Consider the following 18,600-nt stretch of genomic DNA (forward strand, 5'->3'; position numbering starts at 1 on the left):
GAGTTACCTCAAGAGGTTCATCACATGGTAAATTCTCACATTTCTGGCCGCTGGGAGTGCGGGATCGACAGTGTGGGAAAAATCGATCCCACACTCTCAAAAACCGTCCCACACTCTGCAGTAAATATTACACGAGTTCTGATTGGATGATAAACAGTCTTTTTTGTTCCACGCGCACAATGTTATCCAATGGCACGACGAGTAACACACAGACCAGAACTACAAAGTAAGCAGGTCAAAGTACAGTGGCAGACGACAGAGTTGTCACGATTTTGGATAATGTTTTACGTGTCCAATGTGAATTTAACGCATTTTGTGGTCATGTGAGAAAAAGAATCTCACACACCAAGGACCTGGGATCAGATTTCTCACACCAGTTGGGGATATTTTGTCTCACACGAGCCTGCGGCTCGTGTGAGACAAAATCTGATCCAAGGTCCTTGGGGGTGTGAGATTCTATCATTCCCAACTCTATTGGTTTTGCTGTGTTCAAAGACAACCTGTTTGGACTTATTGAAAGATAACAAGTGAAGAGTATGGCACTTCAGATACTTTTTTTTCAAAGTTACAGTTTTTTCATTACCTCATTAGGTTCATCACATATAAAATTTCTAACTTTGTTGGTTTTGCTGTGTTCAAAGAGAAACTGTTGGGAATTTTGGAAGATAACAAGTTTAAGACTAATGGTGCTTCATGTTGACATTTTTTTCAAAGTTAAAATTTTGGAGTTGCTGTAAGATATTCATCAGATGATAAATTCCTAACACTGTTGTTTTGATGTGCTTAAAACAACCATTTGCATATTTTTGAAAGAAAAGAAGTGAAGAATATGGTATTTAATATATTTTTTTTTCAAAGTTACACTTTTGGAGTTACCTTATGAGAGTCATTGCATGTCAAATTCCAAATTTTGTTGGGTTCTTGATAAGGCCAAAAAGAACCTTCATGAGGAAACTCCAAAAAGGCTAATTTCGAAAAGAAAAATATATATGGTACCATATCTTCACTTTTTATATCAAAAATGTCTCGTTTGTCTTCGAACACACCGAAAGCAACGGAGCTAGGAATTTACCATGTGGTTAACCTCATGGGGTAACTCCACAATATTAACTCTGAAAAACATTTTACATACAGAAACTCAGTGTCAAGGTAATCTAACAATCTGAAAGCAAACAGCTATCATTATACGTCTTCTACATTTTTTCTTTGCTTTCCTCTCATATGCTATTGCTCTGCTTTTTACATGCCGTTGCAGCAATTTCAAATTTCTGTTGCTGAGAACTTTCTCATTTGCTAAGCATACTGTTCAGCTTCGGCCTTTGTGACTGTTTAATTATCTCTGATGTGAGACATGAAATAGCTGTCAATGGCGGCTCCTTCTGCTTCAGTTCACGGTACTTACTGGCCAACAGGCTTTTTTCGAACTATAGTGAGGAAATATAGAGAAAATGGTTCATAAAATCAGGCCTTAACAAAATTCAAATATCTGTATTTCTCTGAAGAATGGGACCCTTCCTCACTAAAAAGTTGTAGGGGTCCTAGTGCGAAATAGGGAGTCTGTAAAGCAAAATTTGGGGTTAACGCAATCCCTACATAAATACAAACAAACCCCACAAGGCAGCTCAATATGCTGCACACCAGTATCTGTTTGTCTTTAGCTGATTTAACAGTTGTGGGGTCACAGGTTCATGTGGAAAGCTATTTTCCCCCTAGGTATTACACAAGGAAGACAATCAAATAATATTAAACTCTATGCTATGCACATGATGTTCTGTTGATCTACTGTTACATGCTCAAGGAACAGATTTGTGATGTCACCTTCATGGCAAGTCATCCAATAGATGTTTACTGGTTACAGGTACATATATGTCAGTATATCATTGACTATCACTGACCTTCAGAAGTTTCATCATGTTCACATTGCTTCTTGTTCTTTTCTGCAGAGGACTCCATATGACTCCCTGGGTGGATAGTGTTCCTTTGCATATTCTCACTCGCAACTAATAATCATAGGAAAGAGCACCATCATGTAAGACCATGCAACACATAATACTGAACTTGCTTTTTGCAGATAATTTGCACTAGCGAGCGGCTCTCTCTGTGGCCTCTCTGCTAGGTGACTGATGCCGTATGTTGTGGGTTCGGACCCGATTGAAAACTAGCCGTATACAAAGGATATTCAAGATGAAATCTTAATTTCTTATTGCCATCTTTCCGACAGTAATCATAAATATGTGAGAGAGATAAATCATGCTGTCACAAATTAATTTCCAATTATATGACTGCCACAGATTCTGTATATCCCTGTATTTTATGGAAGTATTTAGCTGTCAATTGATATGTCAATCAATCAATCAATCTATCAATCAACCAATCAATCAATCAAAGCAATTTATAAGTGCTAGAATCAATTACACTGTTATTTTTGAAGGCACTGAAGTTAAAATACGTGAATTCTGTTACCATTGGAAGCAGATGGCACCTAGTCCTCACAAAGTAGAGCACAGGGCAGCACTTATTTTTTTTATCAAAGTTAACAGGCAGGCCACTACCTTTAATTGCTTGGTATTTTCAGTTTTTGTGGGTGTGTGTGGCAATGCCATTTTCTTGCTCTCCATAGTGAATTCCAACATACCCAGTTTTTTACAAGTCAACATATGTTGTGTCAATATATTAGTTTCGTTGTTCTCATTTACAAATGCCATCAAATCTGGAATGATAATTTTCAGACCTGATCTGTGTCAAGAAGATTAAAGCCCCAGTAACTCTTGAAAAACTTTCAAGGTGTATTGTCTCAGTTTTGTGTGTATTATAACAGTGGCCCTCGTTGTATTCTGCAAACAATTGCTTGATGTAATTTATCAACACACCCATTCTGTAGTAATCACCATTGTTATTGTTGAAGTCATTGTCAATGACATAGTCCCCATTCAGAATTGTGACATCAGTCTTCATAGAGCATTCAAATGAAGTCTGTATAATATACGGATAGTTTTCAATCGGATGCGAACCCACAAAAACATACGGCATCAGTCGCCTAGCTGAGAGGCCTGAGACAGAACCAGTCGGCTAAATCTCCACTCCCAAAAAAGAGTGGTTCAATAGCCGGCTAAGTTGTTACATTTTTCTGACTGAGACCTTTCAACACGTTGTAGAGTTCGTGAAGCACTCACGCTCGCATGCTCACTATCATACATCGCACATACACACTTTATCGAAGCCAAGAAACAAATTTCATCGCTTTAACTGGGCGAACAATAACCTCGGGGACAATTCTGTCCACCAGCAGTGTTACCGACCCAGGATAGAAAATACGGATAGTTTTCAATCGGATGCGAACCCACAACATACGGCATCAGTCGCCTAGCTGAGAGGCCTGAGACAGAACCAGTCGGCTAAATCTCCACTCCCAAAAAAGAGTGGTTCAATAGCCGGCTATTGTACTGTGAATCCAGTGATTGTTTTCATGTCGAGGCATCAATAAATAAGTGTGATTGGATTGTATCATAAAATGTATGACACAGGTTAATATCCTTGTACCAATTTTGAAAGAAATCAGTTGAGACGTATTGAGTTATGGCTAAAGGCATAAACAAATCATAACAAATGGCCAGCTGGCAGCTATCATTGCATCATATGACAACAAATTGAGAGGTACATGTATTACAAAGGTTTATGTCCTTGTACCATATTTGGAAGAAATCAGTTGAGGCATGTCTGAGTTATGGCTTAACCCTTTTCCTGCCAGACAGTATTAAGACTAAATATTACTTCCCCATCAGCCAAGTCAGTAAAAAGCGGTATTGAGCCAAAAACATGAAGTATTTTCACACACTTGGCTTGGTCTGTTATAGCATCTTTAGTAAAAAAAATAAAGTTTATAGTATTGATGTTTTCAACAGCTTTCAATTGATGTACAGTATTATGTTAAAATACGCCATATGTTGTGTTTCATTAATTTTAACCATCTTGACCTGATGGTGAAATATGGACTTGGCAGGAAAAGGGTTCTGACATGAAAAAATCGTAACAAAATGGCTGCCTGGTAACTCTATTGGGTCGTATCACAATAAATATCAACATGAACATGTATAACATAGGTCTATGTCGTTGTACCAACTTCAAAAGAAATCAGTTGAGACATGTTTGGGTTACGCTGTGGGTTACGGCTGGAAACATGAAAAAATCGTAACAAAATGGCTGCCTGGAGGGCATATTGGATTGTATTTTAAACAAAATAGAGATGCATATGTATGACATAGAGGTCCATGTCCCTGTACCAATTTGAAAGATATCAGTTGAGACACACTGGGTTATGGCTCAAGACATGAAAAAATTGTAATGAAATGGCCACTGGGCGGCCATATTGGATTGTATCAGAAGAAAAATCTACAAGCATATGTACGACATAGGTTAATGTCCTTGCACCAAATTTGAAAGACATCAGTTGACACATGTCTTGGTTACGGCTCAAGACATGAAAACTTGTAAAAACTAGCTGCTAGGTGGCCATCTTGGGTCATATTGTGAAACTATTAAATCAACGTACATCTGTATGGAGTCTGGTGCTATACTTGTGCAAAGTTTGAAAGAAATTGACCAAGCCTTGTCTGAGATATCTGCGTGAACAGGGAAGGCATGCATGTGCGCGGACTTACAGACGGAACTCAATCTATAAGTCCCTGGAGTTCGTTTGTGGGGACTAATTAATGAGGTATATGATAGTGTGCCATTAGGTGCCTTAACCTGCCATACCGGTATATGAACCATTTAGTCCTTTTAGTTATTTAATTATTCACATTTATGTGATATTAAGGGTAATGACCTTTGACCCCACCCAGCATAATTGATGAGGTGTATGACAGTTCATCATAAGGTGCTATAACCTACCAAATATGAACCATCTAGCCGTTTAAATTACCTAGTAATTCATATTTATGTGATATTTACGGTCAATGACCTTCAACCCCAGTTGACATATTGGCGAAATGGTTTGATCCAACGTTTCCGCACTCTCGAAGTTGGGTCCTTCATTTCATGCATAATAAGGGATTTCCTTCAAATGAAGGGCGCCCTCTCTTTAGTTTCGATGACCGTTACACCATGTTTCACGGCTAGAAAAATCGGCAAAAACACTGCAAAAGGTTAGTATTTATGGAAATTTTCCATATCCTTGCCATTTATATTGCCTCCAGTCGTGACCTATGTAAATTTTTTCAACAATCAGGGCAAATCTTTTGTAGAAATCACCAGATACGATTTTTGTAGACATGTTGACCTCGCCTTATACAGCACTGCGTCGCTTGCGTTGGCAAGACATTTAATTTAATTTGCAACCAGGTTGGTCGGATTTGAATCTCATGACTATGATTTTCTGCAAAGTTTTGGTGTTCAAAACGGACAAATATGAATTTAACACGCCTTTGAAATGAGGTCTGTTCGGTGTTGAATACCGTTAAATCCAATAAATATGGTGGCCATGCACACGCAAACAGCTTGAGACGCGTTGGTATCACATATCATTGCGTATTTTCAGTATCCCAGTTGTTGTAATCTTTTTTTTTGAGCAAAATTTGTGATCAAGAATATATATAATGATGGTTTTGTTTGTTTAAGTATGATCCAGTTACCGAAATACATGTGTCTTTACATTTTGTTGCAGATATACTGTGGCTGATAACCTACCACAGCCCGTTCTGGCAATGGCACATGGCTTACAATATTCACCGGTATTTTGTACCTGTATCTATGTTTACTAACAGTTTGAGTTTATGGTAACGTTTGGCCACAAGAAATTCACGTACTTTGAAATCATTTGTCATAGTTTTGAAAAATAAGAATTAAATGTTTGAAAGAAATCTATTTTGTTGAAAAAAGGAGAGTGTTTGGATCCTTAGCCATATCAAGCAGTGCAAGTAAGGATGCTTTATTGAGAAGTTGCATAAACTACGGTATGCCATATGCCACAGAGCATGGAAGGTTGCCCCTGACAGAAGTAAAACTTGCGGCAGCAAGTCTTCTTAAATGGAGGGCAACTTAATAATATTACAGGCCAATCGCAAAAGTGGCATATTAAATTTTTTGCCAATTTTGTGACTCAAAGACTGCAATATGCAACAGCACAAAGGTTGAACCATGTGAATATTTCTTTGTCCCTGAAAAAAACATCTAAACAGTGTACACAGAGCCTGGGAAATCTAAACAGTGTACACAGAGCCTGGGTCAAGATTTCAAAAGCTGTTTCACATTGTCAGAAACTCCATAGTCGAGGGGTTTTAAGTTTGAAACAGGATGCTCAGTGCACAAAAAACACATTCATTGTCAAAGAAATGATACTGTTGAAAAAGGATTGATGCAGTTATGTCATGGAAAGTAAAAGTAACATTGGCCTGCTCTCTGATATTGAAATACGGTTGTCCAGACTTGGCCAGTATGTGCTAAAAAGAATGCCACAAATTTGAAAAGCACCATGTAACTGTTGTGCTAGAAGGCAAAGAATTTATTCTTCCTTTAAAATCATCGCTTTCATGTGATATTCAGAAAGAGGTGGCCCACAGTCTCGGTTTACAGGAGACTACCATAGTTTTAAGTTATTCTCAGAAGACCAGCCATTGTATTGCTGTTTCAAGTCACACCCATTGCACAAGAAAGTGCTTTTGATCAATATCTCTGGACTTGGAGATGTGAGGTCACATAAAGCAAAAACTCATCCAGATAAGAATAAGTGTGGTCCATGTGGTAAATGTGGGATAAAAAAACAAACAGATGGTACCATGTTGTGGGAAAACCAGAGGAATATGTCCGAGCTGGTTAAAATCTAGGGCATGAATGAACAGTATTGTTTCTGCAATGCGTGTCGCCTAGCTTTATATAGATAAAGAATTTTCTGGAAGAGATGGAGGGGATGATGAGAAAGCACCAATAATTGATGTCACAGAGGCCAATGGTTCTACTCCGGAATAAAAGGACGCGATGCATACGCCGTTCTACATACTCAGAACGCCCAAATAATCACGTGATGCCGGTACAAACAAACCCACATGTGTACTGAACGCGTATAGAAATACACGTACGTCTGTGCGCGTTTGCGCACATGGCTTTGTTTGTACCGTGGTCGATTCGAATTCCGGGTTTGGCCTATTGTTTAATCTGTACTTTAACTGGCCCAGGTTTACACTCCACTGATGTTGATGACAAAAACCTCTTTCTCACACAGTTTAATCTCTACTCCAGTGATATCGATACTTCCGTTCCTGACATAGTGTGTCTTTGTCCAGAACACTTCAATACATGGATGGAAAAAAACTGAAAATACTGCAGCATGCCAGATTGTAGAAAGCGCATTACATCGAATGTGCGGTTTCCGTCAAATGTTGACTTAATCAATGGCTTCTCCCATGATCATGGTGACTACATGAATTTTAGTTTTGATGGAAAAAGTCAACTGTGTGGAAAATGTTACATGCAACTTTACCATATTGTTGAAAAAATGAAAAAAACATCAAGTGCAATCTCTCAAGACTTATAATGACCTTTAGCAAGTCATTGAAGACATTGCCTCCAGTATCAAAAATACAACTGATATCACTGATATAGCCCTGAACAAAATGTCACTTTTTATTGCGCTAATTATTAGAAAAGAGTCTGTCCTTCTTCAAGAGGCTAGAGGCTATGTTTTTCTTATAACCTCGGTGGTCTTTAATGCTCATACAGAGACTAAATAGAATTTAACCAGCAACCTAAGGCGTCGGTGTTTTTCAATGTATTTGGAAGCTGAATTTGTCGATGTCAATCTCGCTCCCATTGCTTCTTGACAGTCATTTTAGAATGGGAAAATTCACAAACAGAGAGGTTACAATGGTCGCCACGGACAAGTAACTTTTGGCTTATTGACCTGAAAATTAAGTCAGTGTTCATTGAAAATTCAAAGACTGGACCCGTTGACATCTAAGCTTGCTCATGATTTCATTGCATGCGGTCTTGCCACGATGCCATCCACTGTCACTCAACAAGTTAACATTGAAGAGTACGTCTTAGTAAAAGTCCCATTTTTGTGGTGATTTTTCACCACTGCACTTTATTTTTACCTTATTATAAACGCTCATACAAAGCACAAAAACTGCTGTGTGTTTCTTTTTTTTACCGTATCGACATATTGTGAGACACCGTAACTCACAGTCAATGCAATGAACTTTGGTGAACGTACGCTCCACCAGCTGAACAGCTTTTTCATATGCAAATCAGCGTACGGTATTTAACCGGTGGTATTGTTTGAATTGCATTTTATTGGAAGTGATTATATGATTCTTTTCATCAATTCTTCATGCAATTTTACGAAAAAATCTTATGGAAATGTTCACAATGACATAATATGATACCGTGTTCCCTCGCTAGAAAATCGCTCTCGTGAATTCGATTTCTAGGTAAATTACTTTTTCCACTTGTCCCGTAGGGCAATTGGCATCGGAGGTTCAATTGCCCGAACGTGACTTTCCCTTGCCCTGGGCAATCGGACAACCCTTAGTGTCTTTCCTACCTTGTAACTTACGATTTTTTGAGTGAACCCATCTCAGATTCCTCCGACCTCCCCCCCCGGGCCATAAATAATGACGGCTCCCTAATTACCCTACGCAACTCTTTTGGCATGATTTGTTCAAAGTCTAAGGCCAGAGATACCATGAATAGGACAGTTTTGAGTACCCCACAAGGAAAACTTTGCCGGTTGCTTCACCCCAGATAGTTTTGTCATAACAAGTCTTGAAAATATTGATGTAGGTCAACCCAATGTCAGTCCACTTCACTGTTTTAGTGTTTTGCAATAGCTGCACATCCTGTACTCAGAAAACTAGCCCATCAGGGCAGTTTAAAGCAAGATCCTACAAGTCTAGCTGTGTTGAAATAGCTAGAACTTGTGATAAGAAATTATACTGCTGTCTTGCTTGGCAGCTAGTGATGAGACACGTATTTTGAGAAAATATTGCCAAGCGATGAACAAAACATCTTGTTGACCATTGATTTTTTTTACTTTTTTGAAAGGTCACAAAAGGTCAAACTCAGTACAGTACCTGGTGATTACGCAGAGCTGCTCTGTCTATGCTATGCCCTGAAATGTCCTGTTCAGATATATATACCCATGACAAAATGCTATTGTACACATTTGGCTCAAAGTATCAGAATGTTGAACCTTTTCGAATCATTTGACAAGGGGATGGTCTGTATTCATTGCTTTTACACACAGAATGGCTTGATAGTGACTAGGACCTCTGTGACCTTGACAATGAAAATATGCCCTTAAATCCATGGTATCAGGCTAATGCCAGATTGGCTGGACTGCAGGTGATACAAAGTAAAATGAATGAGATCTTTTTGTGTGAGATATTGTTTCCCTGAGCACAGAGGTTGTTTTGCTTATATCTCTCTTTACATGGCTTTCCGTAGCAGTAATTGGCAACTGAGAATGGCATCAATCAAGCAGCTAGCCCCTTTGTATCATGCTTTTGATTGGTCAACCTAGTATCTTCGTCTCCTACCAAGGCATCTCCATGATTTGCTGCAAGCACCATCTTGCATCCTAGATCACCTGCAGTCTGGGGATTTACAACAAGCATAACTGGCTTCAGCTGGAGAGAGCTTGCACTTGATGAAGCCCATGAACAACTTATCAATTTAAGTGTCAAAACTGCAGTTCATAAGCCCTCTCCTGAATTGCTTGACAACATGGCAAAGTATTTGCCTTTCAGGGCTTCATGCCTTAAAAATCTGCATTCTGAAATAACCCCCGAAAAGAGTGGCAAAAGTGTACAGATACAGATAAATGCAGAAGGGAATGAGGGAGACTGATGAAGGGTTGTGCCGAGTGTATTATAAACAAGCGACCTAGCGGCCGATATAGCTCCGCTGTGTTTATGTAGAGAATAACTATTTTTTACACATGTTGATGAGGAAGGTGGAAATCTTTGATAGCTCAATGCAGAGGCCAGAAAAAAGTGGCTAAAATAAGCTGCAAAAATATACAATTGAAGATTTAATCATACTTTGAATATATCACATCGGATCATCCCTAAGAACATGTCAACCAAAGCTATCTGATGAGTAGTTTTTTGAGAATAAAATTTTCTGACCAAAATGGCAACAATTGCCCCAAAAAATGAAATTGCAGATTTCATCATAATTTCAAGAGATCAAATTTAGTTCATAACTTTATCTATAGAAACCTGTATACCAAATTTCAAAGCTGTTAGACCAGTACTTTTTGTGAGAAACACATTTTTTGACAAAAACGGAAAAATTGCCCCAAAAAATCAAAATTGCAGATTTCATCATTATTTTTTAATAAATATCATTTAGTTCATCTATAGAAACCTGTATACCAAATTTCAAAGCTATCGGATGAGTAGTTTTGGAAATACACGTTTTGACCAAAAATGGCAAAAATTGCCCCCAAAATACAAAATTACAGATTTCATCAGAAATTCATTATATATTACTGAACTCATCTGTAGAAACCTGTATGCCAAATTTCAAAGCTATCAGACCAGTAATTTTTGAGAAACACATTTTTTGACCAAAAATGGCAAAAATTGCCCCAAAATTACAAAATTGCAGATTTCATCATAATTTCAACAAATATCATTAAGGTGATCTGTAAAAACCTGTATACCAAATTGCAAAGCTATCAGATGAGTAGTTTTTGGAAATACACATTTTTTGACCAAAAATGGCAAAAATTGCCCCAAAAATACAAAATTGCAGATTTCATCACAATTTCAATAAATATCATGTAGTTTATCTGTAGGAACCTGTATACCAAATTTCAAAGCTATCAAATAAATAGTTTTGGAAATACACATTTTTTGACCAAAAATTGCAAAAATTGCCCCAAAAATACAAAATTTCAGATTTCATCAGAAATTCAATATATATTACTCAGTTCATCTATACAAAAGTGTATACCAAATTTCAAAAGTATTAGACCAGTACTTTTTGAGAAATACATTTTTTGACCAAAAATGGCAAAAATTGCCTTAAAAATGCAATTTTGCATATTTCTGCACAATTTGAACAAATCTGAAATAGATCATCCCTAGGGACATATGTACCAAATATCAAAGCTATCTGACTGGTAGTTTGAAGAAGAAGATTTTTAAAGATATTTTTACCAAAAATGACAAAAATTGCCTTAAAAATACAAATATGCAAATTTCACCATAATTTGAACAAATCTGACTGAAGTTACCCTAAGTAAACTGCATATCAAATTTCAAAGCAATCGGACAAGCGGTTTCAGAGAAGAAGATTTTTTTACCAAAAACACCAAAAATTGCCCCAAAAATACAAATATGCAAATTTCACCACGATTTGAACAAACTTAAGTGTGGTCACCCCAAGTGAACTGCATATAAAATTTCAAAGCGATTGGACTTGGCAGTTTCAGAGGAGAAGGCAATTGTTGACGGACGACGACGACGGACGACGACGATGGACGACGGACGACGACGGAAAATCAACCTATTTGATAAGCTCTGCGGTCGCTGACAGCGGAGCTAAAAAATCTGTGAGAGCTCTGTTTTTGCTGCAACCCCTGAAAAAAATCTTTGGAAAAGTTGTTCAGGAAGACTTGATGACATTTTATGAAGTAGGTCAAAGAGCTCTAGCAGACTACATCTCTACTAGGCTTTTACATAAACCTAGTACAGAAGCTCCTGTGAGGAGGAGAAAATTAAAAACATTTCAGGGAAGGTTGTAGTAAAAAGGAGAACACGTACAGCTGATGCTGACAAAAAAAATAGTTGACGCCTGTTTAAAAAGGCAAATTGCTCACTCAATAAAATCTGGTGTGCCATAGAAGGCTTTGTGCAATTTATTCCCCTCCCACGTGCAATCTGTGATGCAGATGGGTCTATGCACCATCAAAGCTCAAATCAAACACAACTTAAGTATTACAAAAAAGATATGACACATGCAGCATCATAAGTGAGGCACTGCCTGAGAATTGGACAGCTGAAATGGTAATACTTGAAGGTATGTTTTGATTCAGTGTGCGCCAATAAGACAGTGTTTTTGCTAAGGTTGGGGAAAAGAGGTAAATGATTTGGGAACCCCGGTAGCAATTCTGTGTCCCCTGATCTGATTGCATTGATACCAAGAGGAACCCTGGTAAAATGGCTGGGAACCCCGGTAACATTTACTGGGGTACCAGCCTTAACAAAACACTGTAAGATCCCATCATCAAACTTTCGAAGACTACTTAATCTATACCATAAGGGACTGGACGTAAATTAGCAGGGAGGAGGGCCAGGGGATTTGGGGGAGGGTCACAAATTTTTGAGCCTGGGGGAGGGTCACAATTTTTTGAATCCTCTAAGGGGGGGACACAAATTTTTGGGCTTGTTGTCGGTGCACTAAAAGAAGAAAAAAAATGTTTGTGTAGGCAATTATGGTCACATGACATCACTCACACACTGCCTCTTACTTTTTATTAAGTGCTCATTCCCAACTCGCTGTGTATCTCTTCCCCACCATTATCTTAAACAGGATTGTCTCTCTTGTTGCCATTCTTATCGCCATTAAGTTTATAGCAAATCCAATCTATTGTTTCACAGCTGACCCACCATATTAAAAGGATATTATGATTCATGGCATTCTGGCTGCACATTGTACCATGTAGTGGGTTTTGTTAATAAACACTGGACAGTGTTTTTGCTAAGGTTGGGGAACAATGGGAACCCTGGATAAATTTCTGTTGTCCTCTAGTAAGACTGCACAGATATACCAAGGCTAACCCTGGTAAAATGACTGGGGAACCCTGGTAACATTTACCTATAGGTACCGCCCTTAACAAAAACACTGCTGGATATTACCACAATATCTTACATTGTTCTACTGATGTAGTCAATCTTGAACCTCTATTTGACAATATTATTTCTCATTCCACTTTTTGTTGATCAACAAAAGTTCCCTCTCTTGCATAAGCCACTTCCCTTTAAAGTTTAAGGCCAAGCTCCACCCTGCATCAGTCACTTTTTAGGTACATGAATTTTAGTTTTTAGAGATACTATCGTTTGAAATTAAGAGCAAGCTTTGGTGTGATAATTGATAATTTGATTCTAGAAAAATAATTTTAGTATACTTAAATATTTAGGTACAGTCATCTGATTGGTATGGCTACTTGTGGCATTTTTCAAGTTTATATTGGCTTTACTACGTGGGTACTATCTTTGGAATGGATAGTGTTCATTTGTGTTGTTGATGGCAGGATATATGACATTTGTTGAAATTTAATGTGGGTAATTTATACAGTGAATTAGCCATGTTGATCACTATTCAGATTGAACTTGGTTAAATATGGTGAAATCCCAATGTCATTTCAGAATATGGAGACTTGATTGATCATGAAATAGTGTTTGCCACTTCTGTGTCAAATCAGGATCAGTCTAATCCTCTCTTATCTAGGCTGCTCTCCTGTGATATGTTTAAAATGCAAAGAAACGAGGCACAAAAAATTGACAAAAGAAGACTTGATTATCATGAAATAGTGTTTGCCACTTCTGTGTCAAATCAGGATCAGTCTATCCTCTCTTATCTAGGCTGTGCTTTCTGTGATATGTTTAAAATGCAAAGAAATGAGGCACAAAAAATTGACAAAGTATTTTCAATGTTAAAACATCATAATTTCACACTATAGCATTCAATCTATTACGATACTTTGAATTGTTTGCTTAAAATATTGCATGAATAGGAATAGCCTTTCTGTTGACCTTTCCCCACAAACAGGGCAACATGAACAAACTTTCATTGTCTACTCGAACACATAGTACATTTTGTAAAATTGGATTTGATATGAGTGCAATGAGCACATGTACATGTATTTTCAGTTCTCTGACTACACAGGTCTATTGGAAATATAATAAATTCAGTGAATAATGGGGTCATGCACACACATGTAGTTGTATATCTGTACCAGGAATACATTTTAAACATACTTTCCATTATTTCCTCCCCACGTAGAGATTAAACTGCTCAATATATTGTACATTGAACAAATTATATTGCTGTGGAGATCAATATGTCACATCGTGTTTCTGCAGTATTCCCTCAATGGTCAACGTGATACATTCCAAAATTATGAATTTCACTAATATTTGATAAATGTTAAATTATAATTCATAAGAAAAAATGGCAGGCACAATTGTGCATTAATATAAAAGAAAACATTTGAAGAACATTATTTATTACAATCATTCTTAGTGGAGTATAAGTGTGCTCTACTCCATTATAAGCCAATTTGGGCATTCATTATTGGAATTGTTGGACAGCCTATTGAATCACAGCATTCCACATCTGCACTTCAAAGCCAAAGTGAAAGGGCACATATTTACTGCCTACTTTACATGATATATGCCATTGACTTGGTGTAGCAGTCTAAGCCCTAGGAGAATGGTTAGAGTATTCAGCTATTGGCTGCTTTGATTGCCTCCAACAATGGCATACTCATCACACACAGGTGCAACCACAATCGCAACGTAAAGGCCTATGCACCCAGTAGGGAGAGCTCTTCTGGGTAAGTACATGTAGCCTTCGCGTAGCGACAGTGGTGCACATACGGTACAACTGTATCCTCCTAGCATAGGGCAATATTGCTGTTGTACCTCAATATTTGGACTGGTGTTTAGGTAGGACGTCAACTTGATCAAATCCTAAAAACTAAAAGCTTAAATTTGAAAAAAGGCAAAACCTTCAGCTTCGAAACTGCAGCTACGTAAGGCAATATATGATACCACGGTACTACCAAAAGAGTGTGGTAGCTCCTAGCTTTGCTTGGCAGGGCTGTGCGTTAATTACCAGCGTTATACTTTACTTTATTGCTCAACAACACACTTAAGGAGTGTGGTAAAGCAGAAATTGCAAAACTCACCAAACACTGGATGAAGCTGCTGCTGGGAGAGGAAATAAAGTCCAAATATACGGCCTGTGGTAGGAGGCTGTATAACGCCGAACACACAACTTGATCCTTAATATATTTTTCATAAACCAAGAAGTCAATCATTTAAACATACAGACCTTTATTTCCTGAAAATGATAGGCTAAAATGTACAGTGTACGTCCAGAGAACTTCTTGGTACAGCGCGACACTTGTAAACAAACTTGAATGCGTTGAAGTTATTTGTATATATATACAGAATGATGTTCACAGTCACACTTGGAAGTTGTGACAATTTAGTCCAGTTGTAAGTGAAACATATTTATGAAAATCATCATTAAATTAAGTACTTTCAATACTTAGACCCTCAATCAATTTTGACAGTCAGGAAGAACAGACAGAATAATTGAGTGAAATTAATGACTTGTATGACGAATCTCTGACTTAAAATAATGTAAAAGTTACTGGCATTTTCCAGAATACAATGTACGTACCAAGCTTGCAGGTCAAGTCCAGAGGGTCAAGTATGATATCAAATAGGCCCAGAAGAAAGCTTTTAAATAGCTTTGAAACAAGCAGACTGCCAATCTTGTTAAGCAGTCATGATCTAGTACAAAGACTTTAAATTTTTTCACATAATGCTATGCTTGGTGTCTGCCTCCATGGTGTACAACATACTGGTACATGATTCGGCGTCACTCATCAGAGGACTGCACTTTCATTGAAAATATTTGTGAGTTCACATGGTGGTGTAATCTTACATCCTGTTCAGAAATGGCTAATATTATGATACTTTGGACAAAGCTATTTTTGTCAACATTTTACAGTACTGTCTGTCAATGCACCAATTTTAAAAAAATATTCATTGCCACCATTTTAATACTTCAATAGTGTAATGGTCATGCTGCTTGACACTTGAATTACAAGAATCTGTACTAGATATGTTCCAAGTTAAAGGGACAAAGTTGCTCATTTTTGACATTATTTTGCCATTTAAATTTCTTTTGATGGATTATTCTCACTGAAATATGCTCACTCTCTGGTTATTGCAATTCAATTTTCATCTTTAATAAGACACATTAACATGTGAAATTAACTATGTTAAAATTTTTGGTAAATACCTTCCATGCATGCATATGAGTTGAGCTGTGACAACCAGAGATTGCAGTTTAGCCTATTTCAGTGAGCAGCAGAAAAGCATATATACAACAGAAATTAAAAGGACCAAAATTTGGTCAAAAATGAGTGACTTTGTCCCTTTAATGGCCAATATGAAAATGGATAAAATTCCATGTTTGCTGTTTTGTTATTTTTGCCTGTCAGTCACTGTTATTTTTAACAATGGTGTGGACAAGATGTTGGTTTGTTGTTTACTTTGCAGTTCTGAGTTACATAAATGCATAAGATTTCAGAATTTTTCAGTATTAGCTGCTGTATTTTAGCATGATATGCTCTGTATTGATTCAGTTTGTCAGCCTAGCCTGATGACACTTGAGCAGTGGTGTCATTATTTGTGTCCAGTGAAGTCTTAAACTGTTTTTTTTTTGTGGTTTGTTCCACATTTACAAGTGTGCTGACAACATGGAAAATTGAGAATTTCATCAAACTTGTGCAGTAAATCAAACAATGAATTAATTTAATCATAGAGTGTTTCCTATGGTGTTCCCCAGACAATCCGCCCCTACCAAAATGGAAATAAGAATACCAGTACTCATTTATCTGGTGATTGGTTTACTAAGTTTAAACAGTGTAAGAGTTAAACAGTATATTAAACCATTATCATAACAATCAAAATGCATATTGTGTAGGCAGAGAAATCAGGGTTTCCCTTTTATTAAAAGTACTTATCTATAGCATAGAATTATCCAGATTTTTGTCTACAAGATTAGTTTTACCCATGCTGGTCAAATGTGACTGACACATCATTGAAAGTATTCTTAGGTAAGGCTGACATCCATATCTAGACTTGTTCTTGTCACAAGCAGAAGCAAATAAAAAAATTTGCTGACATCCCTTGCTGGTGTCCATCTATTTTGCCGTGTGTTGTAAATCCCCAACTAAATTTTTGAACGTTGAAGATCCGATCAATTTGTAATATTATATTTTTTGAAACTTTACCAAGTCCTAAAGACTTGGAAAGAGCGCGTAGAGATGGTAAAGCAAAAAAAATGTACAGCATATATGAATCAATTGACCTGCAAACAGTACTTCCAAAAGAAAATTGGATGTTTTTTTTGGTGACGAAAACTAAGCGGTTATTGGTGAATTTTCTGTGTGAAGAAATTCCAGACTGTCTGAAGCCCTACCTTGGAGTTGACAAGGAGTTTGTCATTGCAGGGGGGTTTTGATGGGCAAAAGAAAGACAAAGCAATAATTGTGAGTGGAAATTACCCTTCTCATGAATACCCTGCATATTTTTCAAATCATGAAGAAACTGATACACGTATATGGCGCCATGTCCCTGTTTCAGTAAAAAAGAACATACTTATATACTCGCCAGATACAGATGTTTACCACATCGGATTACCTCTGATGGCATCTGAGCTATCAGACAGAAACATCTTTATACAGCTCAGTGCATGTGCAGATGATCAGTCATATGTACATTTAAATAAATTAATTAAAGCCTTAGCAAATGATCCAGATCTTGCTTAAATTGATCAAGACATAAGAGCAAATGTCTCCAAACTCTCTATATCACATCTGGTTGTGACTTTTTGTCATTTTGTTGGCTGTGGAAAAGCAGCATTTCAGAAAGAATTTTTCCAATATTCAGAATTTGTTTCTGGTGGAATTGCCACCGCGACCTCAGGCACTCTTGCAGACACAGAGAGTGGCATCTGGGAGAAAGGCCTATCTCTCTTTCTTTAATTGGAACTATTTACTACCAGAAACATCACAGTGAGTTTGAATCACAACATGACAGCCCATATGACCAGTTTAAAGCCATGAAATGAGATGAAACATTTGACACTGAATTGGAATTACAATATTCAGTGGCTTGAAAAAATCAGAAATACCATCCAAGTTAGAATTCAGAGGGAGGAGGATCTAATTCCAAACCCAACAGCTTTAAAATACCATTGGCTCAGAACTTGTTTCATCTCTGATTCATGGTCACAGTCAGAAAGGGGCCAGATTGTCTTACGTGGATATGACAACTCTGGCTATGTTGTCAATGGTAACAAGTTATCACCCATATGGGATTCACCAGAAAATTTGTCCAAGTACAGGAAAGGATGGCATTCTATACCAAAGGGTGTAATGTTAAAAATCTGGGTGCAAAAATAAATTGCAAATGTACAAAGTCAAATAATGCTTGTGGCCCAGGGTGCATGCAATTGTTTAAATTGTGCCAATACTGGAGATCAGAGTGACAGCTTAATTGATGACATTGTTTTTGACAAAACCAACAAAGGGCAAACCACAGAAGCATTGGAAATCAAAGAAATTGATGAGATCAATATCAAATGATCTTGCTGAAGAAAACATGGTTGAAGTAGTAGAATACACAGATGAAGATGACGAAGAAGAAGATGGAGACAGTTCCGATGACTGATGTATATCCTGATCAATTTTCTGTCATTCACAAACTGTTGTCTGTACAATTACTACCATGGATGTACATCCATGTTACTACTAACACCAAGGTGGCTGATCATTAAAACAAATGATACACA

General features: G+C 37.4%; 2 long non-coding RNA genes across 3 annotated transcripts in view; both read right to left on the minus strand.

Annotated features, from left to right (window-relative positions):
• The window catches only part of LOC139141812 (uncharacterized), a 550,434-nt gene that overhangs the window by 249,047 nt on the left and 282,787 nt on the right, over positions 1-18,600 (minus strand). The window lies entirely within an intron of this gene.
• Positions 1,204-18,600, minus strand: part of LOC139141806 (uncharacterized) — a 43,981-nt gene continuing 26,584 nt past the window's right edge. For both annotated transcript variants that reach the window (XR_011554250.1, XR_011554248.1), the window contains exons 4-5: positions 1,896-2,000; positions 1,204-1,424 (exon numbers count right to left, since the gene is read on the minus strand). This is a non-coding gene — a long non-coding RNA (uncharacterized lncRNA). The remainder of the gene's footprint in view (positions 1,425-1,895; positions 2,001-18,600) is intronic.

Source organism: Ptychodera flava, chromosome 1, assembly GCF_041260155.1.
Source record: "Ptychodera flava strain L36383 chromosome 1, AS_Pfla_20210202, whole genome shotgun sequence".
In the NCBI taxonomy this organism is placed as follows: Eukaryota; Metazoa; Hemichordata; class Enteropneusta; family Ptychoderidae; genus Ptychodera; species Ptychodera flava.